The sequence below is a fragment of the Rattus norvegicus genome, chromosome 8, assembly GCF_036323735.1.
Source record: "Rattus norvegicus strain BN/NHsdMcwi chromosome 8, GRCr8, whole genome shotgun sequence".
Taxonomy (NCBI): Eukaryota; Metazoa; Chordata; class Mammalia; order Rodentia; family Muridae; genus Rattus; species Rattus norvegicus.
In genome coordinates this window covers 129,085,965-129,111,553 of record NC_086026.1, presented here as the reverse complement: position 1 = coordinate 129,111,553, position 25,589 = coordinate 129,085,965, and the positions used below count along the sequence as shown (strand labels likewise).

Below are 25,589 nucleotides of genomic sequence, written 5' to 3'. Positions count from 1 at the left end.
CCCTAGTTTTACATAAGTGGCCCCCTGGCTGGGAGGTTCTTGGAGGAGGCCGACTCTATTTTGGTCAAGGATAGTCTTTGCCAATAACTTTCTCCTCTCAATCTTCCAGTTCAATGATTTTCTCTTTAGCTGTGTCTATGGGGGTACATTTTGGCAGTCTAATCCCATTATCTGCCCAGTGACTTCTAGACTGGGAGGGAGGAGAGTAGAGTCTGTTGAGATGTATATTATATACACAAACAAACAAAAACAAAAGACTGGAAGTGAGGATTCAGTTTGATCAAATTTGTAATGTGAAACACTACCTGGTTCATGAGATACATTGGAGTTACATTGCCACCACTCTAGAACATTCTCTCTATGATCTGTGTGTGAGTTACTATCAATAAGCTGTGCCCAGCCTAAACGCCCCAAAACTGTGATGGCATAGTGCGTGTGCTTGACTGTGGCCATGCACTTCAGGGAATGGGCATGCACAGGTTGGTGCGTGCTTGGCTACTGCCAGTCTTGTTTAGCCTTCTGCATGACATCCTGCATACAAAGCCATACATAAGCACTAGGAACTGTGAATGGACATGCTGAGTCACCCGCACTCTGCAGAGACCCAATCTCAAGGTTTGGGGTAAGGCAACATTGTGAGCTAATTGGCCGTATCTTTGTTGCAGGAATGGAAACATAACAATGCCTGCGGGAACTTTAATAACCTCTGTTCTTTAGTAGCTTAAGATGTTGTTAGGACAGCACTGGCTGTGCAACAGCCTCTCTCAGAGGGCAAGGACCACAGCCGTAGCACTGCAGTCTTACAACATGGGGGGTGGGGGGTGGAGGTTGCCTCCTGGCTCACCTCACAGCACTGAGCGGCTGCCCTGGGTGGAAACATCAGAAGGAGAATGAGAATTGGCACTCTTGACCCCTGGCAGGCAGGAGACGCCTAGCCTTCCCTTTTGTTTCTCTCTCCCCTTTCATTATAGTTTCCAAAAGTGCTGCTGTGGGCAAAAGAAAAAACGCTGATGTTTCTCAGGCTCCTCGTCCTGTCCTGTTACATCACTTCTGCGCTCTCTCTCTCTCTCTCTCTCTCTCTCTCTCTCTCTCTCTCTCTCATGAATGTGGTATGTTTGGTACATGTATGTGATGTGCATGTATGTTGTGAGGGTGTCGTATATGTGGGTGGTGTGCATGTATGTGGTGTGTGTGAGTGGTGTGTGTGTGTGTGTGTGTGTGTGTGTGTACGGCAAGTATGTATGTGTGGTATGGTGTGTGTGTGAGTATATGTGTGTGTGAGTGTGTGAGTGTGTGTGTATGTGTGAGTGTATGTGTGTGAGTGTGTGTATATGTGTGTGTATGAGTGTATGAGTGTGTGTGTGTGAGTGTGTATGTGTGTGTGCATGCTCATTTCCACAGGTTCCTTTTGTCAACTTGACACAATTTAGAGTCACTTAGAAGAAGGAACCCTCAACTGTGGAATTGCTTTCATCAGATTGGCCTGAGGGTACTTGTTCCACCCCCTGGCCCCCCACCCCTACCCACACTATTGTTTGTTTGTTTTAAAGATGTTTGAACAAGGCAAGGAGATGCACCTTTAATCGTAGCATCCCAGAAGTAGGCGCCAGCCTGGTCTACAGTGCAAACCCAAGGCTGGCCAGGGCTACACAGAGAAACTCTGACTTAGAAGGCCAGTAACAGGTCAGCAGCAATCTGAGGAACACTCAGCACCGGCAAACGCTGTTCTCTTTGCTTTCGGAGACAGGCTCTAGCTGTCTAACCTCAAAGTCTTGATTCTTCTGCCGTGGGTCTGCAGTGCTAAGATGACAGACGAGTTCACTGTGTCCACCTTGCTCAGATGGGATTGGTTATAACGAGCCAAGGTGACAGAGAAATCCAGCTCTCCGGGGTCCGCAGTAAAAGCCAACTGATTACATGAAGGAGAGAGAACACACAGGAAGGTGACCTGTGGGGCACCTCAAGGCTTTGCTTGTATTCTCCCACCTAAAACTTCCTTTGTCTAACTTTTATAGAGAGAGAACAAGGCAGAGCCAAGTGCACCCCTTGGATGATGCCATTTTAAAACTTCTTTAGAGTCAAAAGATGTGATCAACAGCCTCCTAACATACTTTTAGCTTAAGTTTTAGGGTTTTTTTTTTAATGAGGGATTATGGCTGTTTTTAAATATAGAAGCATCAAGTTCTGAAACCATCAGGGTAAGATGACATTGGTAATTATACTGACAGCTGCAGATATTAGCATGAACCCAATACCAAAAATAAATCAGACTGTGGATAATGGGAATTTGAAAAACAGGCAGAGGCAGTAATGAAGTTAATGGAATCTGACTTTTCTCTCTCCAAGCCGATTTTACTGTGAAATCTGAAACTTACCTTGCTTTTCTAAGTTCAGATAGGGAAGGGAGAGGCATCCACTGATTCCAGAAGAAGCAAGGGAAACTGTACGGTTGTGTGGGTTTTGTATGATTGTGTGGGTTGTGCTATCGCAGTACGGAACACACACATCACGGACCGATGGAGTCAGGCTGATGCGTTCATCAATGACCCCTCCTCACTGGCGCTGGGAGCTCTTACTCCTTCCTAGTTATTCAGACTGTGTAAGAGCTTCCTGTGTGTGACAGTGGCCATGAGCTATAGAGCACTCCTCAGGTAGCCTCCATTGTGCCTTCCCAGCCTCTAATATCCACAAGTACGCACCACAGTCATCTATTTTAGCCTTCATGGGGGAGATGGACCATGAGGATTTGTCTTTCTGCGTCTGATTTATGTCACATAGTCCCTTCTGGCTCCTGCCATTGTGGCAGGACAACTGTCTTTTTTTATGACAGCATAGTATTCCTTTTTGTAGATATACTGCAGTGCCTGCTACATCCAGTGACCCATTGATAGACCTTCAGGTTGGCTCCCCATCCTAGCTGCTGCGAATGGTGCAGTAACAAACACCTGTACATTGGCTGCTTTTGATAAGCTATTAATATCATTTCTCTCAGCTATACACCCAGAAGTGTGATAGCTGGACTGCATGGTCATCTTACTTTCAGTCAATAGAAATCTGAGCGCTGTTCTCTGCAGGGGTTGGAACAACTTCAGTTCTCATCCACAGCATGTAAGAGTCCCCCTTCTCCACAGTATACACGCACACATTCGCGTGCATGAGTTTATGTGCACCAAGTGTATACATACCTTAATCGTTGAAAAGACAGTATCAGATCCCCTGGAGTTAGAGTTACAGAGAGTGGGGAGCCACCATCTGGGTGCTGCAAACTGATACTGGGTCCTCTTCGAAAACAACCAGCGCTCCTAACTACTAAGCCTTGCTCTAGTCCCTTCCCATTTATTCTTACGACAAATACAGAATGACATATGATCACATCGAAATGAGGAGGGTGTCTTAGGGTTTTACTGCTGTGAACAGACACCATAACCAAGGCAAGTCTTTTAAGGACAGAATTTAATTGGGGCTGGCTTTTAGGTTCAGATGTTCAGTCTATTATCATCAAGGCAGGAGCATGGGAGCAACCAGCCAGGAAGGCATGGCACAGGAGGAGCTGAGAGTTCTACAGCTTCATCTGAAGGCTGCTAGCGGAAGACTGGCTTCCAGACAGCCAGGAGGAGGGTCTTAAAGCCCACACCCACAGTGACACACCTACCCCAACAAAACCACACTTCCAAATAGTGCCACGCCCTGGGCCGAGCATATACAAAACATCACAGAGGGTGCAATTTTTCTCATATCATATTTATTTTTTAGAAATCAAAATGTTTTTTATTAAATGTGTTTATTTGGTGTGTGTGCTTTTGTGTCATAGCATGTGTATGGGAGCCAGAGGACAGCATGCCAGTATGTGGGTCCTGGGAAGGAAATTCAGGTCATCGGCCTTGGTGGCAAGGGCTACTCACCTGCTGAACCATTTTGCTGACCCTGGTTTTATATCTTACAACGGCCACTTGCTAATGTTGTTTGCCCTGATTCTCCCGGGATGCCTGTCATCTACCTGTGTTTCTATTATTCACTTTATAAATATTTCTTCAAAAGGATTGAAAATAAGTTGTGTGTCCAGAGACTGTCCACCTACAGAGGTATTTCAAGGACTTGGCAATTGCTCCAAGATGCCTGGCCCAGACCACACAGCCATCCCTCCTTTTTACTTAAGATTTATTTATTTCATGTATATGATACACTGTCGCTGTCTTCAGACACACACCAGAGGAGGACATCAGATCCCATTACTGACAGTTGTGAGCCACCATGTGGTTGCTGGGAATTGAACTCAGGACCTCGGGAAGAGCAGTCAGTGCTCTTAACCGCTGAGCCATCTCTCCAGCTCTCCTCCAGTCCTTCTGGTCATGGTGACTTTGATGGGCCTCTGCAGATGTGAAGGGAAGCCCTGGCTGGAGGTTCCCTGGGTTTGATGAGTCGACATACGTACGGCTTGATGAGAACTTCCATGATGGCGGAGAGTTGGAATGTGATAGATCAAAGATCAAAAGCTTATCTCAGCTGTCTAGTCTCCTAACTGTCCCCCACTCTGTCTGATAACATCCTGTTGACCACGAAATAAAGACGTCACACAGAAGGCCCTTGGCAAACCTCTGACTTCTGCCGCATAAGGACGAAGATGTCGCTGGTTAGCATGTGAAACCTGGAGCACAGGTTGGTTTCTCTACTTTACTGTGTAACACACCTACCTGAACCCCCAAACCCTTGAGTTTGATAAATGCCTTGATTGATAACATGCTTTTATTTAGTGGCTATGAAAACAGCTGCTCCCCAGGCAGAATGTGCCATACAAGACACACTGAATCCACATCCCAGGTCATCACATTTGACTTGGAATAAATGATTTCTTATTCCATTTGGAGGAAGAAGTGTTGATTTTTTGTTTGTTTGTTTGTTTGTTTACATCATGCAGGGCAGCAAGCCCTTTGGGTGTCTGCCTGAGATCAAGCACTGTGCTAACTCATAGAATGAGCTGCTGACACCCGGGAGGGAACACAGGACACACCCTGCCTATATCCCTTTACCAGGGCCACTGAAAAGAGATGGCACCTCCTGCAAGTGCCCCTTTCCCCAAGATACCTGCCCTGGTAAGTGCTCCCTCAGGGAAAGGAAAGGGACTTGATCCAGCAATGGACCACAGCAAATTCAAATGGACCTGCTTAAATGTCCTACTTCACCAGCAGGGGCTGCCAGTGCACAGTAGGATAGGAACAGCACACAGTAGGGATAGCCAGGTATCTTCTCGGTGTAGATTTCTTCACACCTGTCACTACTACAGAGTAAGTCACTACAGTTGGGACTGGTTGCTGCCACCACATGTGGCTCACCCTGGTCCAGGGCCACCTTAAGGAGTCCAGGCTGTCTTCTGACACATGCACTAGGACTGGGCCCCGAGGCCAGGCTCTCCTCTCACCCTTGATTTCTTAGGGGAGCTATGTCAGCATTGTTTGGACCTCAGTGTGTTCTGGAAGGTTTGGCTTCTCAGCAGGCGCAAGCATGTATGTCTGCCTGTGCACAGTTCTTCAACAAAGACTAAGGTGGGAAAGGAGTCTTATTCTTTTTTTAAAAAAAGATTTATTTATTTATTTATCATGAGCACATTGTGTCTTCAGACACACACCAGAAGAAGGCATCCGGTCCCATTACAGAGGGTTGTGAGCCACCATGTGGTTGTTGGGAATTGAACTCAGGACCGATGGAAGAGCAGCCATCTTAACCACTGAGCCATTTCTCCAGCCCCAGGAGTCTTACCCTTATGCTGTGCTTTCTTCTTGTTTTAAAAAGCTTGAGAACTTGAAGAGCTGGTCCACTGCGTCTCTCCCTAAGGTGCACAGTGCCTTGATCCAGGGTCACAATGGAGTAGATGCTATTTTGCAGATAAAGCAGTGTCTGAAGACCTGACTGCATCCATTACAGACGCATGTTGTGAAGGTTTCCTAGAAACAGCCTGGATTCTGAGCATCTGGCTTGGACAAGTCATCTGTTGCCTGGTAGTGACTAAAGACATCTATTCCAGCTGAATGATTCATCTTAAACATGAACCAGGAGCTGAGGCTGAGGAGAAAAACACCACCAACTAGATGTCTATGGTGAAAAATCAAGAGAGCTAGAAAGAGACGATAAAAACATCAGCAACACCAAAAAAGTGAACAGAAAAATCTAGGATAATGAAGACCACTTGTACAGCAGAAGGAACGCTCAAATTCTGGGCCATCCTCGGTCTCTGAGCCCATCAATGATCACTGAACCCATCCTCGAACTCTGAGCCCACCTCCGAGCTCTAAGCCCATCCCCAGGCTCCTCAGACAGACCTGAAGCCAGTGTGTGCACTGAGGGTAAAGGAGAGACTCTGAGATAGACACAATGATGATACAGGAAATGCCTCACTGTGGTGGGTTGCGACTGCCGGGAGGACTAGGCCGGGTGTCTGTGTTACAGACACATGCAAATGCGGACATGGGAGAAACGATAAGAAAATTGATGAATGGACTCCAGAAGAACAGTGCCTGTTGACACGTCCTAGAAATAAGCTAAGAAAACAGAAGGAAGACATTTTCAAAGAAGCCGAAGCAGAAAACTCTCAGGATCGGAGTAATCAGAAAGTTTGGATTGGATGTGATAAACTCAGATGGGCGGTGCTGACTTACTTGAGAGGCAGAGGCAGGCGGACCTCTGAGTTCCAGGACAGCCAGAGCTACACAGAGAAAACCTGTCTCAAAAAGGGGGGGGGGGGAGTGTCTCTCCTCGGGGGGCAAAGCACTTGCTTTGCAAGCATGGAGGCCTGAGTTAGGACTCCCAAACCTACAGAAAAAAACGTAGGCAGGGCAGCAAACACCAAACTCCCAGGGCTGGGGAGGAGGAGCCTGGAGGATCCACGGAGCTCATTGGCCAGCTGGTCTAGACGAATCAGTTAGTTCTGGGTTCAGTGGAGTCCCTTTGTGGAGAGAAACAAGCTGGAGGTTGATTAAACACGCCCACAGATGCTCACTGTTGCAACTCGGTGCTCTAATAACATAATGTCAATATTTTGTAATTATAATATTATAAAAATTATTTATTTTCAAATCTCTGGAAATCCCAGTTGTCTTTTGGCTCGATGCTTTAAAATGCTTTCCCGAGTGCAGGACTGAACCGGTTCACGTTCCCTAAGCTTGTATATGAGTTTCTCTGTAAACCCGGAAGATAAGCTTAGGATACACTTTCTGCCCTAATACTGGAGCAAGCAATTTCCATCTGTTCATTCGATTCCTCTGAGATCGCTCTCCCAAGAAGAAACGGCAGGGGTTAGCCACGGTGCAACACACCTGTAATCTAGCGCTTCAGATGTCGAGGCAAGAGAATGAGGAATTCACAGTCATCCTTGGCTACATAGTGAGTTTGAGGCAAACCTGGGCTACATGAGACTGCTCAAAACAAAAAACAAAGAGGAAAAAGCCAGGGGTGGGAGTGGGGTTGGTAAATCCTGTCTCAGTTTACATCCTAATAGGAAAGAACTGGGTACATTTAACAAACATGTATCGTGTATGATATTGAAAAAAGTTGAATGCCAAAAAAACAAAAACAAAAACAAAAACCCCCAAAACAAACAAACAGGGCTTTGAGGCAGGGGTGAATCACTTTGGGGAGATTCAAGCAATTAGCCTAGGAAAGCAGAGTGGGACAAAACCCAAGGACACTTGATGCGTTTGTATGCCTGGAACGATCAAAAATGAAGCCGATGTATTGAGTCATTTGAAAAGGACCTTGAGAATTTAAGCAAATAAAACAGGAAAGCGGCACAAGGAAATAAGGAAGCCACAGAAAACACCGGGCACCAGTGAGCAGCACCCGCCACGGCCTCGGAATCAAGAAAGTAAAATGTGTTGCCAAGGTGAAGACAGGGAGGGTGATGGGTCGCCAGGTGTGAAAGGCTGGAACTCTCTGCTAGGGCCACTGGGAATTAACAGTCTCTAAGATCCATAAACAGACAGCACTAAGGACACTCCATGGAGAAATGAGAGGCCAAACTAAAGAAACAGCCGAGAAGATCCAAGGTAGAACCTTCTGGAAACGAGCGGGGAGGGGTGGGCAGGTCCAAAACCTGTAAATACAATTGGTTTTTTGTTTCATTTTGTTTTTTGTTTCTGTTAATTAGAAAAAGCCATCCACCAGAGATCTACCTGCTTCTGCCTCCCATGCGCTGAGATCAAAGCTGTATACCACCACTGCCTACCCACAATTTTTTATATTTTTCAAAATTAACTTTTATTTTATGGACACTGGTGTCTTGCCTGCGTGTGTGTCTATGTGAGGGCACTGGATCCCCTGAAACAGGAGTTACAGCTTGTGAGCTGCCATGTGGGAGCTGGGAATCCAAGCCAGCTCCTTTGGAAGAGCAGCCAGTGCTCTTAACCACTGAGCCACCTCTCCAGTCCCTACAGTTGGTTTTAAAATCACCTCCCTGTACTAACCTATTATTCCAATTTTTAATCAGAGTCGTGTTCTGTTTCCCACTGCCTCCCTCTTGGCTCCTGTCTCTGAGGGCAGCGTATACAGTCATCTTCCTTGTGTGTGCTCTCCCAAAGACAAATTGTTTGAATTGTTCTTAGCAAGCTAAACATTAGTGTGGGAGGAGCTGAGGCAGAAGGAACAGCTGCGGGTGGACAGGTCTGCCTGGCCTAAGAAATTAGGAGATTAAGCACCGTAAGGTAAGTTGTGGGAAGTTCGTAGATTCCCACTTCCTGACACCATAGGTTGTCTCCCGCAGCTGTGTCTGAAAAAGGAGAGTCAGGTCAATATGTTACCAATCAAGAGACTTCGGTTTTTGTAACTTCTGTTTCAGAATCCAGATATTGGTTTGCTTGTTTTTTAAGAGGGGCAAGATACAGTCGAGCCTGATGTGACCTTAAACTTGACCACAGACTCTTGTCACACACGAAGCTCATAGAAACTCTGCTATTTACCCAAAGGCTAATTACAGATAACGCAGAAGACAAGGTGCAGCGTGGGGGCGGCCTGATCTGTCATTAGGCACGGTCAGTTTGATCCAGTGCAGCTAACTCTCCCCAGGACTCGGGATCCACTCCGAGAGTGGAAGGGCTGAAAAGACTGCAGAGGGGAAGAATCCAGGGCTAGAAGTCAGCCCCTCAAAGCTGCCCTGATTCACTGCACGTGGGTCAAAGGGAGCCTCGACCTTCAACCTCTATGAAGGTCATGCAATTTGATACACACAGAGAGAAGCAGTTCAGTGCCCTATGCTCATCGAACCTCTAACACCACGTGTCAGCACTGGCCTCCTCGCAAAGGCATCTCAAGCCCAGGATGGCCATGAGCTGACTCCTCTTGCCTCAACCTCCCCACTGCTTGGGATCGCAGGCAAGCACCACCACACCCCACTTGGCAAGATGATATTTAATTTTCGTGATGTCAGCTAACCTAATAATTTGACTAAGTCATAAATCCTGGAGCTGGACACACATTTGTAATTAATCTTTCTTGTTCAGAACTTGAGCTCTGATTTCCCAGAAGCCACAGAAAGACAGATGTGCTGTCACACATCTGTCATCTCCTTTCTCCTACGGTGAGATGGGAGAAGCCCTGAAGGCCCACAGGTCAGTGGGACTGGCTTATGCCCCTCTGCTCACTTTGTCTGTTTTGCTGGCGTGAACATCCCAACTTCAGCCTGTTGGGGATGGGTGGCCTTGTCATAGCATCTAGAATGCTTCCACCTCAAACGGAGGCCCCTCTGTGACATGTGAAATAGGTTGATTACCTTCCAGAAGCTGTGGGCAAACCCTCTGTCCTCTCTTTGAGCAAAGCCATAGGGTTTTTTGTTTTTTTCTGTTTTGTTTTGTTTTTGTTTTTTGCTTGCTTGTTTTTTTCAGTACTGAGAATTGGCCTTCTTCATGCCAGCAAAAGTTGTGGCACCAAGCCACACCCCAGCCCTCTTTTTACTTTTTACTTTGAGAAATGGCTCCATCCCTACCCTAACTCTGCAGCCCACCCAAGCCTTGAATTTGTCGCCCTCCTGCCTTAGCCTCCCAAGTAATAGTATGGCCTTACCATTCAAATTTTTGAATACCCGATCCACGTAAACAGTCCCATGAGAGACGTTGACAACACTTCCTTTTCTGACCAGCCGCCAAGATGGCCGAAGTGGAGCAGAAGAGGAAGCGAAGCTTCCCTCAAGTTCACCTACGTGGACCTCGACCAATTGCTGGCCATGTCCTGTGAGCAGCTGATGCAGTTGAACAGCGCCCTCCAGAGGCGGCGCCTGAACCGTGGTCTGCAGTGGAAGCAGCACTCAATGCTCAAATTAAGGCCAAGGACGTGCCACCCATGGAGAAGCCCGAGGTGGTGAAGACCCACGTGAGGGACGTGATCATTCTGCCTGAGATGGTGTGCAGCATGGTGGATGTGTACAACGGCAAGACCTTCAACCACGTGGAGATCAAACCAGAGATGATCTGCCACTACTTGGGCGAGTTCTCCATCACCCACAAGCTCGTGAAGCACCGCCGGCCGGGTATTGGCGCCACACTCTCCTACGGATTCATCCCTCAAGTAGCGGAGGCCAATAAAAACTGGTTATTTTAAAAAACAAATAAACAAACAAACAAACAACAAGTCCCATGAACACTAAATAGTGTATTTAAATGTTACTAACAGCGATAATGTTACAGGTAAAGTTTTGAAAGAATGTCTCTTGGCATTCCTGAACACACTGAGCTACAGTCTAACGCACTGGCTTCAGGCCAGGAAGAAAAGAAAGAGAATCAACCCTCCGCCCATGTCTTTTTGTAGCCCAGACTGGCCTTGGGCTTCTCCTGCCTCAGCCTCCTGGCATTATAACCTCGCAGTATCCTGCGGGATTCTCTACAGAGCAGTGTTTGCCTAGGAGGGGAACCAGTACAGACTACCACCACAGGAGAAAACAACCCTCATGTCGATAAACGTGGGAGTGCATGAACTAGCTCAGAAAATGTCACCTGCTTGATCTAATACTGCTGTTTGTCTCCTGGGAGAGCAGCTTGTGGGTGCACGAGGGACTAGGAGAAACGATTTTTGCTGATATTCTTTCAGATTTAAAAACTCTCTCTCTCTCTCTCTCTCTCTCTCTCTCTCTCTCTCTCTCTCTCTCTCTCTCTCTCCGTTTTTGTTTCAAGAGTCTCATGGTGTAGCCCTGAATGGCCTAGAACTAGTTATGTAGACCAGGGTGGTCTTGAACTTGCAGAGATCTGCTTACCTTTCCCTCTGAGATTAAAGGTGTGGTAAAGGTGTGCACTACCACACCTTTTAAAAAGATTTATTTTTATCTGTGCGTGTTTGTGTGTGTGCATGCGCACACTTGTATATCTGCCACATGTGCAGGCACCAGCAAGTCAGAAAAGGACATCAGATCCCCTAGAGCTGGAGTCACAGATGGTTGTGAGCACCCCAACATGGGTGCTGGGAATTGAACCTGGGTTTTCTGCAAGAGCAGTACACACATTTAACCACTGAGCCATTTCTCTAGCACTGTAAAAGGTTTCGGTCATGGAATACTATCCACTAAAATTTCAGCTAACAGTTCAAAATGATAAGGCTATGCTTCTCCGTGATCCACACCAGGCCTCACTCCTTTTCCTTGAGACTTTGTAGACCAGGCTTAATTTTAACCTTTATAGACCAAGCTTTAATTACTGTGCCTAAGAGATCCACAAAACATAAATGCCTATAGCCCATGAACCCCTCGCCCAAGGACAGATATTTTTCTAGAGGATTTTGTTTATGTAAGTTAACAAGCCACGTGTTTTAGACTCAACTGCACGGGGGGGGGGGGTACTTGATCACCCATAGGTGGGAGGTGTGGCAAGATACACGCTTGCCCCTGATTGCACCTGGTGGAAATACAAACTTTATGCCTTTGCCTTTTAAAGCCTCTGGAAAACATGCCTTGTCACCTCAGAATGGCCCTGATCACCCTCCATCATCCTGGCCAGCATTTAACTAAAGCCTGCTTCAGATTTGGCTCAAAATTGTGGTAGTGGTTTTCTTCTCATCCAGTGGAGTGAGCAGCTGCTCTTGAAGTCAGGGATGGCCTGCTTCTGCCTCTGGGCTCCTGGGACTAGAGGCGTGAACCACCACATCTGGCCCCTCTTTTTGTTGGCTCTAGAAGTCATTTATCATGAGGACTAGGGAAGTTCCCCTAATCTCTCTTTTGCTAGGAGAGGAGCAGTACTGTTAGCTTCACGAAGGAAAGGGTGCTGAGTTCAGCCCATGTTTCCCCAGCATCTAGGGAGATAAGAATGTATTTCTCTTTTCTTTAATGTCTTAATGCGCTGAATTAAGTAACGGATATCTTTGTACTTCATCTTTCTGTTTGTGGAATAAACCCATAATGTATTACTATTCTTTTAATCCACCACTAGATTAAATTTATCGGGGTCTAGGGGTCATCCACATTCCTAAGTAGAGTCCATCAATCACTCTCCCCAGTCTCATTGATCACGTTGGGTATCTGTCATGCAGGCTCATAAAGGAGCAGGAGGGTGCCCACTGATTCTAGTCCACAGGACAACATAATAGTCTCCGGGTCTATCTGATCATTTAGCTCCAAGTGCCTCCACAAACCTTAGAGTGTCCTTCTGACTCCGGTTGTGTCTTGTTTCCATGTTGCCCTCACAAGTGATGTGGTTCCTCAAGATTTTCAAAGTAATTGTTGTAGATTCACATGCCTGATAAATAAAATATATAGGTATTGTCTTCTGTACAAGTTTTTGCCTGCGTGTGTGCATGGGGTACCTGGGAAAACCAAAACAGGGCGTCAGACCCAGAGCTGGAGTTACAGACAGTCGTGAACTGCTGTGTGGGTGCTGGGATTGAACATTGATTTCCTTATCCTGTGGAAGAGCAGCCAGAGCTAACAGCTGAGCCATCCTTCCAGGGAATGTGCTTCTCCTGACAAACAACTTTTATGTTTTATTAATGCTTTAATATTTGGAGAATTGGGGGCTGGAGAGATGGCTCAGTGGTTAAGAGCACTGATTGCTCTTCCAGAGGTTCTGAATTCAATTCCCAGCAACCACATGGTGGCTCACAACCATCTGTAATGGGATCTGATGCCCTCTTCTGGTGTGTCTGAGGACAGCTACATTGTACGATGTACTCATATACATAAAATAAACCTTTAAAAATATTGGAGAATTGGTACGGTAACTCTCAGATTGGATAATTTGGTAATAAGACTCTTTTTACAAAGATGTGAGCAAAGGTACAGAAAAATCCAAAAGGCTGATGAGAGGAGGTTACACTATAGCACCAGTAAATTAGCTTAAAAGAGGAAGAGGACAGGTTTATTCTGGCTTACATTTTAGAGGGTTCAGTCCATGGTCAGTTAGCTCTGACAAGGTGGGAAATTCAGAGAAGGAGAGAGAGAGAGAGAGAGAGAGAGAGAGAGAGAGAGAGAAAGAGAGAAAGAGACAGAGAGGACCCATGTTATTTCCCTTGAGGCCACACCAAGTGCTGTAATAACTTCCATTAGGCTCCACCTCTTAAAGGTCCTGCCACGTCCCAGTAGTGCCAAGCTGGGAACCGAGGCTTTAACTCAGGAGCCTCTGCGGACATTCCTAGGGTGGACTTTGTCAGCACCGTCACTACTAACAGGCAGGAATGAGTGAGGAAGCACAGTGGCCAGAATCGGTAAGCAAGGTCAGCAAAGATGTCTTCACAGCTCCGGTCTGACGAGGAGATGCCTGCAGAAGAGTGATGTCCACAGACAGGGAGGGAGCCATACTGCAGCCTGGCTCTCCTCTCTCCTTGCTGGTGCTTTCCTTCGGCCAAACCCAACTGCAGGCATTGGACAGGATCCCAAGAGCTCAGTGTCCTGAAATTTAGACTACAGTAGCAAAGTGGGAGCCGAGTAGAGGCTGGATCCTCAAAGCCTCATCAAAGGAGTCAAGGGAGCTGCAGTTCCCCACAGCAAAGCCATCTTAAAATAGAGAGAGCACCATCAGATTAGGACCAGCGCCGTTCAAGAACTGCTCAACTGCGTGAGCGTCTGGAGAGATGACTGACAGAGCAAGCCGGGATGTCTCAGCCCTGTGTTACTCGGTTCCGTGCCTCAGTCCCCCTGATTAACAGCTGTAATTGTCCTAATTTCATCAGATGTGCTCCCGTTTTAGGAAGAAATGATTTCCTGGTAGATGTGGCTCTCTCCAGCGGCCAGACACAGTGCCCAAGGCTTATCCCCTGTCTATTTCTAACCATCTCTACGTCCTGCTGATAACATGGCTCGAATTTATTGCTATTATTTGGCCAGAAAAGATCACCAAGGTTCTAGGGAAGACTTAACAGGTTGTTCAGTGGACCTGTACAACCATGAGGACCTGAGTTCAAATCCATACAGTCCACCTAAAAGTCTTGCTTGGACACATGCATTATGGCAAGTAGAGACAGGAAGACCCCTGCGGCCTTCTCTAACCTTTGAATTTTGAGTGCACCTGCTTGCATGCACACTCGAGCTCGAAATTGGGTGCACACTTGTGCACCCGCATACACACACACACACACACACACACACACACATACACATACATACACACACACATGCACGCACGCACATGTATGCACACACATGCACCCTGAAGCCAAGGATTTTGGCATATCCACGGAATGCAATAGTACTTTGATATCCAATTGTAATCACTGTCTCTCATGGAATCTGGTCAAGATCTGGTGAGATGGCTGTTTGTTTGCTAGAGCGTAGGGGTCCGTAGCTGGATGATTTCCAAGTTGTCATCGTTGGGAGGATTAATGAGTTATACACCAACAGATACTGTCGTTAAGCAAGGCCTGAAGTGGGTCTGTTGTTCAGAGCATCTGTGGGCCTGGGTTTTCTCACACGGTCATTTGGCTCTGAGGATGACAAGAAAGAGTTCGCTGTGCTCACGAAGACATAAGAGTTACGAGCATCGCCTGTGCCTCCATCTCTTGACTGTGATAGCGGCAAAAAGACTGGTAGGGGAGGGGGCGGCGAGGATGCTGTGTTTTCTTGAGCAGGGTCTCATGTGTCTGAGGCTTGTCTTGAACTACGTAGCAAAGAATGACCTACAACTCTGATACTCCTGCTTCTACCCCAGAGGGCTGGACTTACAGGTCTGCCCCACCAGGCCGGGCTTATGCAATGTCGGGGAGCCAAGCCAGACTTTGTAGATGCTAGGCAGGCACTCTGTCAACTGAGCTACACCACAAGGAAAGATGGACAGGTATCTTTGTCACAGAGAGAAACATGCTGCTGGCAGGTACACGTAGGTGCAGACATCTGGAAAATATGACAAAATTGTATGAATAGGTCGTAAGAGGCTATCCAAGGCCTGGGTTAATATCCACAATAAGTTATGAAATAAAGAATAAGTAAAAGGATTTATGAGCCTGGCATGGCAGCCGTGTCTTTAATCTGAGCTCTCAGGTGCTGCTCTGCCCTGAGGCCAGCATTATCTACATAGCAAGTTCTAGAACAGCAAGAGCTCTATGAGATCTTCCTCATGAATAAACAACAGGAAAGAAAAAAAAAAAAAGAACCCAGAAACCAAAACAAACTCCCTCCAGAAAATACACACAAACCCCAGTATATGCAGAACACAGAACGATCCCAGGTTGAAGGCTTCTCTCTAGCAGGGAGGTCATAGGCAACTTGTGTTTTATTCCAAAACAAAAGAAAATAAAAATGCTGAGTAAACGTTCTCTCTCCTCAGCTTACCCAGTCGTTTGCAGAAGCAGGGCTTTTCTCTGAAGCCCAAGACAGCCTCAAGTTCATGACCCTTCCGTTTCAGGGTCCTAAGTGCTGGGTCACAGGCATGCAACATTTTTTTTTAATTTTTATTTATTTTTTTTTTTGCAAAAAGAGAGCCCCTTTGGCATTCAGAGCATGTTTACCTGAGAGTGTCAAATGCCTCCCGCCCACCGGTGCTGTGAGCAGGAGTCTATTCTCTCCTTCAGTTGAGGTGCTGTGGGGATGGGGACTGTGAATGGACTCTGGCCAACAGTGGGTTTTGAATCTGGCTTCACAGTGTTTTAGATTGATGTCAAAAACTAGGGGAAGCCGGTTTTAGAGTGGCAGGACTTGAACCTCTCTATATCAGAAGATCTAGAAACATTGGCCTTATCTTGCATTTAAGCAGCCTCCCAGCACACTGGCGGCTGTTCTCAGAGGGACGCAGCCTCCTCAGGACCCCGAGGCCCCACTCGGTTCTGGCCTGCATGTATTCCACACCTACACTGGAGCTTAGTTATCTAGCCACCGGTTGGCCTTGAGCCCCAGCTATTTGAGTTTGACATCTTGTGTTTAATAAGGTGAGCTTGTGGGTGTCATTAGCACCAAGGTTTGGATTATGTCTCCATGTGGGTTCTGTGGGTTCCTCCTAAAGTACACAACCAGTCTAGGATTTGAGTGCATGTAGTCATGGGAAAAGCCATTCCCCAAATCCTTCTATAGGAAGGTCAGCATGAGTCAGAGGTACACAATGACTGAGGTACTAAGAAGGAAGCGGTGAGCACTGCGTAAGAGACAGAGAAATGAAGTGTTGAGGACACGAGGCTGTTTGTCCACCAGCTGCCTGGGGTATCATCTTCCTCCAACCATGTTCCTATAGGCAGAGGAAGGCCCTTCAAGAAGCAGGAAGCTGAGAATGTGAATGCCAGGCAGTATCCAGGTACACGGCAGCATCCAGATGCATGGCCCCGTCCAGGTGCATAGCAGCATCCAGGTGCATGGCCACATCCAGGTGCATGGCAGCATCCAGGTGCATAGCATCCAGGTGCATGGCATCCAGGTGCATGGCAGCATTCAGGTGCATGGCCACATCCAGGTGCATGGCAGCATCCAGGTACATGGCCACATCCAGGTGCATGGCAGCATCCAGGTGCATGGCATCCAGGTGCATGGCAGCATCCAGGTGCATAGCATCCAGGTGCATGGCAGCAAATCCAGGTGCATGGCCGCATCCAAATGCACAGTGGAAGGGCTCTGGCAGTGTCTGCAGAAAGCTGGTTTTGTCTTGTCTCCCCCATGGCACCTGGCACCAAGGTGACACTTTGTCCATGTGAAGGGTTAGAAGCAGTCTACTTTCCCATCCCCATCCTGATGACTTCCCATGGGAAATGAGGTGCATTACATGAGTCATTGCATAATCCCATCTTGTTCAAATCCCTCAGTGTTGGGGTGAATCACTGGCAACACACATCCTGTGTCTGTGGGCAGGCTGTGGCTTCTCCCAGGTGAGCTTTGGCACTTTTACAACCACCCTCCTCATAGTTGGAGATGCTCCTGGGTGTTTTCTGCAAGACTTTGGTGGGGTCCAGGTTGCCGTGGTAGTGACTTCGGCAGCATTTGGCTACAGGGACAGCATGAATGAAGTAAAATTTAATTAAAGATGAAGCTTCAGGAGATGAAGCTTGTCTCCTCCTGGGTTCTCAGTATAAGCGAGAGTCTGGGAGGGGCAGCCCAAGGGCACCATGCTGAGATCAGACCTTCTTCGTGTGTGTGTGTGTGTGTGTGTGTGTGTGTGTGTGTGTGTGTGTGTGTGTGTGTGATGGACTGGTTTTCCTTTGGGCCTTTGGGTGGATGCTTTTGCTGTTGTTTGTTTTTTGAGACAGGATCTCATTGTGTAGTCCTGGCTGTCCTGGACTCTTTATGTAGATGTAGACCAGGCTGGCCTCAAACTCACAGAGAGGCAGAGGCCTCTCAAGTGCTGGGGTTATTTTCCATTTTAAGACGAGGTTTGGTGAAGCACAGGCTACTCTCCAACTTGCTATGTGGTAGAAGGTGGGCTTGAGCTTCTGATCCTCCTGTTTACACGTCCCTCCAGCTGAGTGCTCGTATTACAAGTCTCTGTGCCCAGTTTCTGTGGTGCAGGGGATTGGGCCTCATGTGCGCTAGGAAAACACTGTGCCAACTGAGTTACATCCTCAGCTTCCTTGGGCAGCTTTGTGCAGCACCGTCCCTTCTCTCCTGAAAAGGGAGACTCGATGCTGAGGTACCAAGACAGGCACCGTAGACAGCCTAAGACTGTATAGAATGGTTTCTCTGGTTTCTTATTAAATTGAATACTGTGCTATCCTGGACCTCTCAACCAGCAACAATGGACAGATCTAGTGGGAAAGACGACAGCTTGGATTTCCAGAGGTGGCTTCCCTGCTACGGATGCAGACGTGAGGGGGGAAGGCCCAATTCCTTCAATATCTGATGTCAGATGGGACACCGTTCTCAAAATTTGGACCTTCATGGCCAGTCTATCTAGAGCAGAATCAGGCTGATGAAATTGGAAGTCTGAGTGTGGATATGGGTGGAAGCTAAAGGCCTCTCTCTTGACAGAGGCTGTTCTCATCTTCTGTATGTTCTTCCTGTGAGACTTCAACAAGGATCCTATGGCCTAGCATGTTAGTCAGTGCACAGCTTATTTCCAGCACCCTGGAGGCAGAGCCAGGTGGATCTCTATGAAATTAAGGTCAATCTAGTATTCAGAGTGAGTTCCAGGCCAGCCAGAGCTACACAGTGAAACCCTGTCCTCAAAAGTAAAATAAGTTCTTTGGAAGGCTATTCATTCAGGAGGATTGATGCTTTTCTTATTTCTGAGTCCAAATACCTAGCAAGAAGTAACTCAAGGGACAGTGGGTTTACATACAGTTCCATGTATGGCCCGGGCAGCTTTGTTGCAGCAGGGACATGTGGTAATGCTTGCCCATGCCCCAGAGGACCAGAAAACAGATATGAGACAGGAAGCAGGTCATACATCTCAAAGCCCACTCACTGTACTAACTGGCTTTGTATGTCAACTTGAGAATGGAGCCTCCCTTGAGGAAAGACCTTCATGAGATCCAACTGTAAGACATTTTCTCAATTAGTGATCAAGGATTGGAGGGCCCAGCTCATGGTAGGTGGTGCTGTCCCTGAGCTGGTGGTCTTGGGTTCTATAAGAGAGCATGCTGAGCAAGCCAGTGGAAGCGAGCCAGCTTCATATAAGCAGCACCCCTCCATGGCCTCTGAATCAGTTCCTGCCTCCAAGTTCCTGCCCTGTGTGAGTTCCTGTCCTGACTTCCTTTGGTGATGAAGAGCAATGTGGAAGTGTAAGCTGAATAAACCCTTTCCTCCCCAACTTGCTTCTTGGTCATGATGTTTGTGCAAGAATAGAAACCCTGACTAAGACACCCACCCTGCAACAACCCACATCTTCTACTAAGGCCCTATCTCCCAACCACCCCAAACAGTTGAGGATACAGTATTCTAGCAAGCCTGTAGGAGACATTTTGGAAATCAGGGGCACTCTTTTTCTACTCACCTTTACCTGTAATCAATAAATATGTATCCCAACATTGGCACACCTTACCCCTATTTGCTATAAAAAATAATTGAACCATAAAGGAGCACTCGAAGCTTTTGCCTGTTCTGCTGTTTGTGAGGGTGGACTGCCAGGCTTTGGTTATGCTTAGTTGGTATTCTACCACTAAGCTGTAGCCCCAGTATTATTGACTGAGGCTGGAGTTGCTTTTGTTTTTACACACTCCCAAGCTGACTTATTTTCTTTTTTTCTTTTTTCTTTTTCTTTTTCTTTTCTTTTTTTTTTTTTTTCGGAGCTGGGGACCGAACCCAGGGCCTTGCGCTTGCTAGGCAAGCGCTCTACCACTGAGCTAAATCCCCAACCCCCAGACTTATTTTCTATATAGAGGAGTCACTGAAAGACCAGAAAAGCCACATTGGCTCACACGAGGCGAACTGTGAGGTTGACCAGTTGTCTTTCTCCTAGCTCTACACAAGAAGCTTGAGTAATGAGTCAGTTTGGAAGCTCATATTTTTTCAGAAGCATTGATAAAGATCATCTGACTGTCCCTGCCATTTTTTTTCCTTTTCTTTCTTTTATACAATTTCATTCTCTACCTACAGTAACCAGAGTAGAACTCACTATGTAGTCCAGGCTGGTCCGGAACTCACAGCAATCCCTCTGCTCTAATTTCTTGTGCGTGGTGATTATAGATGTGAGCCACTACACCTGCTTCTTGTGATTTCCCATAACTGCATTTAGACAGCTCTGTGACTTGTCTTGTTTCTGTCTTCTTGGGTCCTTCTGCAGATGACGGCAGTGCCTTCTAACAGCTCAATTATTTCCCTGTTTCCTGGCTGAAATCTCTGAGAGCAAGAATATTGCCATGGCTGGGGAATTACATCCGATGCTTACAAAATCTAGAGACCTGCTTCTCAAGAAGGAGGCAAATAAAAGAACAGGTGTAAAATTAGGTTGCAGAATTACAGGGATTTGAACAGGCGAGACCCTGAAGGCCTACCTGTGCTTGTGTGAGGAAGAGTCACCCTCTCTGCTGGACTCGAAGAGTAAATGTTGCTGTGGCCCTGGAACGTGAATTGGAGCCTTGTGCATACAAGACAGGAGCTCTACTACTAAGCCGCACCCTCCCCTTTAAAAATCATTTTTGAGTATAGAGTTTACTCTGTAGCCTGCATAGTCTTCGAACTCATGATCTTCCTGCTTCAGCTTCCCAAGTAGCAAGGATTACTGGTCTGCATTATCAGGACTGGATATTAGTAAGTTCTTACTTGAGTGGTTGGGGTGGAGAGATTGCCTACCAGTGTACAAACCTAGCAGCTATGAGGTCATGCTTTGGAGTGCCCCTCTTTCTCGTCTGTCCAGCCTTGTCCAGCCTTGTCCATGGTAGAGTCAGACACCTTAGGAATCCAAGCACCTCCATTCAGAAGCTGGACACCTGAGAAGGAAGCTTTCCTGTGGCCTGGAGCTAGGCCTCTCTGGAGTTCAGGATCAGGTGCAGGACGAGGAGGAAGATGACAGAGGGCGATAGGATAGACCATGCGCTCCATTCCCACGAGTGTATCTCCATACGTTACACAGATTTGTGTGTACTTGGCTATTCTAATTGACTTTCAGGAACAGGTAGACAGACTTGGCTTCATGCTGCCCAGGTTTGGTAACACTAGTATGGTGCAAATTGCCTTTGTTAAGCTTATAGTGGGAATAAGTGGTCTTTCCATCTGTGCTTCCTGGGCAATGTCTATGAACACGTGAGATGCGGTCTTCCCACCTCTGTTTACTCACAACAGAGCCAAAAGCTCTTGGAAGATGAAGCCACCCAGGACAATGCACAGCCTGAAAGCACAATAGGGAGTGACCCAGAGAGAGGCACAGGCCAGTCCTGAGTTAGGGGCTCTGTTTGTGGTCTTGTTTCTCCTACCTCGTTGCTGTTTGAATCCTGCGGAGTTCATCTTCTGAGCTGCTTCTCCCTCCTCCTCCTCCTCCCCCTCCCCTTCCCCCCCTCCTCCCCATCCTCCTTCTCTTCCTTCTAGTAATTTATTTAATTTTACTTTATGTGCATTGGTGTGATGGCGTCAGATCCCCTGGGACTGGAGTTACAGACTGATGTGAGCTGCCATGTGGGTGCTGGGAATCGAACCTGAGTTTCTCCAGCTCCTGGGTTTCCTCTTTCCCATCTTCCTTCCTTCCTTCCTTTCTTTTCCTTTTTGACACAGGGTTTCTCTGTGTAGTCCTGCCTGTCTTGAAATCTGCTTTGTAGACCAGGCTGGCCTCAAACTCAGAGATCTGCCTGCTTTGCTTCCCAAGTGTTGGGATTAAAGGTGTGTGACATCATGCCTGACTAGTTTGTCTGCTTTTTTTTTTTTTTTTTTTGTTTGCTTGCTTGGTTTTTCGAGATAGGGTTTTTCTGTGTAGCCCTGGCTGTCCCGGAACTCACTCTGTAGATCAGGCTGGTCCTGAACTCAGAGCTCTGCCTGCTTCTGTCTCCTGGGTGCTTGGGTTAAAGGTGCGGGTCACCACTGCCCCTGTTTTATTTCTGCTTTTTTGGAAACAAGGTTTTCCCTGTGTAGCTCAAACTGTCCTTGAACTTGAGATCTTTCTATCTCTACTTCCCTTTGGCTTTGAGGGCCTCGTCTGTCATGATATATAACAGAAGAGCTCGTTGCTTCAGACAGAGCATCTCCCCCCAAGTTTCTATAGTTGCAGCTGTGTATTTTTATATTCATTCAGTCCCCAGGGTTTCAAACTCACCTGCATCTCACGGCTCCCACTGAACACCTGCTAAAAGCAAGTTCCTCTCCTTCCCCTGCAGAGATTCTGGCTTCTATATCACATCTACTCACACTTTCTAAAACCATGACCAGGTATGATTCATGGCAAGGACTTGGTGCCCACACATCATGCCAATAGCAGTCACTTTGAGGCTAAGTCCAATCATGCTAAGGAGGTGCACATGACGGTCTTTGCAGTTAGGAAAATTTACCCAGACCCTCAACCAGGTAAGTCTTGATTTCTTTCCAGAAGTAGTGTTAAAATACCCGGACAATAGCAGCTTAAGGAGAAAATGTTCATTTGGTTCCCGGTTCCACGGTATGGATTTTGGTGATGTCGGAGCAGCAAGAACTCAGCGGCTACTCACAGCACATCCACAGTCGGTAGCTAGAGAAATGAACTATGGATGCTTGCTGAGGCTAAGATGGTCTAGTGCAAGCTCCTCTCCCCAGGCGATAGTGTCACTCAGGTCTTCCCACCGTAACCATGGCAACAAAGTTAATGCTGTACTCTAAGACCAATACAAACGAAAGCAGACCAATCTGAGAAATGTGATCATAAATGGGCCAATAGCGCCACCTATCGGTCACTTTCAGAATTGTAAATTTTTAAACCAAAGTATGAAATAGACACACCTGTGGATTTGTGGCTCAATTAGGCCAAACTGTTCCTGATGCACTTGACATCACAGGGAGTTTCTAGAATAGACAGATGTCTAGGAGGTAGGTGTATCAAAGTGCTTTTCAGACTAAAGGTTTTGACTTTTTTCTTTATCCCATGGAGTATCTGAGACGGTATCCAGTGTCATTATAACCCGTCAATGACTCTGTCTTGGGGTCTTTTCTCTAAGGCCAATACATATGAAAGCACATTAATCTGAAATTTAAAGGCAGGCCATATAAGTGCCAATATTGCCTTCTATCGGCCACAGGCAGGTAATACATCCCCCGCCCCCTTCAAACCAGGGTGCAAAATAGACACAACTGTGGATTTGTGACTTAGCCTGGCAAAGCTGCTCCTGACACACCTGAAACCAATAGGAAAGGGGCAGGGGAGGGGGGAATGCTGTCATCAGGGCGTTTCAGGTGAAATTGTCGAAGGTGCTGGCGAGGGTACTGGGTGGGGGTGGGGCTGGTAGGGTGGGTGCCAAAGTCCGGTGGAGCTGAGAGTGGGCCACAGAGCCCACAGCGAATGGGGAACATCTGATTCAACAGACGTAAATCAGCATGGAGCGCACGGCAATGGAAACATGGTGTGTCAAAGCACCGACAGCTGGGCAAGGTGGGGCACACCTGTAAAGCCAGCACTTGGGAAGCTGAGGCAGGGGCATCATTAAGTCCAAAGCCAGCCTTGCTACCGGGTGAAACCTTGTCTTAAAAGAAGCTGGCAAAATGAAGCTGTGAGGCCTTCGTCTGGGAACTTTGTATCCTTAATCACTTCCAGTGTGGGACTGTGTATCCTTATAATCACTTCCGGTGTGGGAGAAGGGAAGCGCATTGGACTTGAGAAGTTACAAACACAGCCCAGACAGGGGAAGAAAATAACTAGAAGGATAAAAGGGTAATAAGAACATGATAAGGAGCGGTAAGAAAAGCCAAGCCGGGTGTGGTGGCACACACCTTTAACCCCAGTGCTGGGGAGGCAGAGGCAGGGGGATCTCTGTTAGGTCAAGGCCGGACTGATCTACAAGGTGAATTCTAGAACAGCAAGAACTACATAGTGAGTGAGACCTTTTTGCAAAAATAATAAAATTTCAAAAAGACAAAGAAATTGTCATTTTGAAAACTGATAAATCTTTGGAAACACTAATCAATGGAAAAAAAAAAAAGACAGAAGAAAACCCGGGCATTGTGAGTCATGCCCGTAAGCTATGCAGAGAAGCCTAACCTGTGTGAGTGGTTGGACCTCTCTAAAAAACGGCAACAGTGGGGGAAAGACACAGGAAAGAACAAGAACCAGGGAGCCCCAGAGCCAAGCTGCCCTCTGGTGGCTCTCCTGCTGCGTCTCTGTGTGGAATGCATCCCAGGGATCCAAGGCCTGGTGAAGGAAGAGAAACAATTCAATTCCCACACCTGCCTCTATTTCCACTGAGCTCTCCAGCCCACGTGTCCTCCATTGATAACCAGAAAAGCTAACCTGAACCAGATGCTGATGGTGACCAGTCACCAAGTGGCAAAATCCACACAGGGGACCCTGAGGCACGTGACTATATTGAACCATCACCTCCCTTGATCATTATTTGTCCCTGGGAGAAAACTCTCCCTCAGCTGCCGTCTCTGAGGATATCTCTTCAGAGACCCAGTGCAGCTGGAAGCTAATTCAGGACCACATCTTCTCCGGGGAGAGATGTGAGCAGCTGACCCGAGGTTAGCGGCCATCTGTGTCAGTGTGGTGTTTTCTTTTAAATTTTTAAAATATTTTGTGTTTTACCTGCATATATGTATGTATACCGTGTGCATGCCTAATGTCCTTAGATACTGGAGAGGCTATCAGGTCCCCTACTCAGGGGCATTTTGATCTTGAGCCACAATGGCCAAGATGCAGCTGCAGTTTCCTTGGTCACCTCACCTAACTCTTGTCTACTGGTTCTCCAGAGTCTCTGAGGCAGCCACCAGATGAAGAAACAGAGGTGTGGGAAACGACCTGCTGTTGTACATAGTCAGGATCCACAGTACCAGGGATTACCAAGGGCTGAGCAGGGCTCAAAGCATCTCCCAGCTAGAGGATCAGTTGTGCCACAGAGGAAAGCATCTTTTGATGTTGCTTTTCTGACATGGGTGGTATCATGACGCTCTTTTGTCAAATGGCCTGGATCCTGCCCTGACTGGCTACATGGCCTACCACTTAAAAGAGGACATTTTTCTCACTGCAAAGTAATTGCATCATTTCCAGGAGAGGAAGAGGCTGATTCTCTGTAGGTTCCTCTGCATTCACCACACACACACACACACACACCACACACACACACACACACCCCACACAGGCACATACACCCCACACAGGCACATACACCCCACACACATGTACACACACACCCTACACACATGTACACACCCCACAAACATGTACACACACAGCACATGCACACACACCACATACATGTACACACACACCACACGCACACCATAACATACACACACACCAACCATAAATTGGGAAGTGCTGCTAGACTGTCCAGGCTATATTTACTCACTGCTGACAGTGCAGCAGAAGCCTCAGGTTTTTTCTGGCTTATTCACTCACTAGAGGACATAAGCAAATATCTCTGTTGACATAGAATTAACTTTCTAGTAGCATGTGGGGTGGCTATGTACATTCCGGAGCCTAGACTTTAACAGCTGAGCCATTTCTCCAGCCCAAGTTAAAACTTTATGGACTGTAAAGGACTGGCTGAGATCAGTGTGGGTGACTGCCGCACGGGCTGGTGACCTTACATTGTCTGTGTGTGTTGGCCAGAAGCCATGGTTTTCTAGGTGTCCACAAGAGGGTGCTAACAGACTTCTACTAGCCTTGATCTTTTCC

The 25,589-nt window shown here is 47.1% G+C and overlaps 1 pseudogene; it reads left to right on the top strand.

Moving 5' to 3' along the window:
• The first annotated feature begins 9,675 nt into the window (after window positions 1–9,675).
• LOC134480249 (small ribosomal subunit protein uS19-like) lies at window positions 9,676–11,031 on the top strand (annotated as a pseudogene).
• The last annotated feature ends 14,558 nt before the right edge of the window (window positions 11,032–25,589 follow it).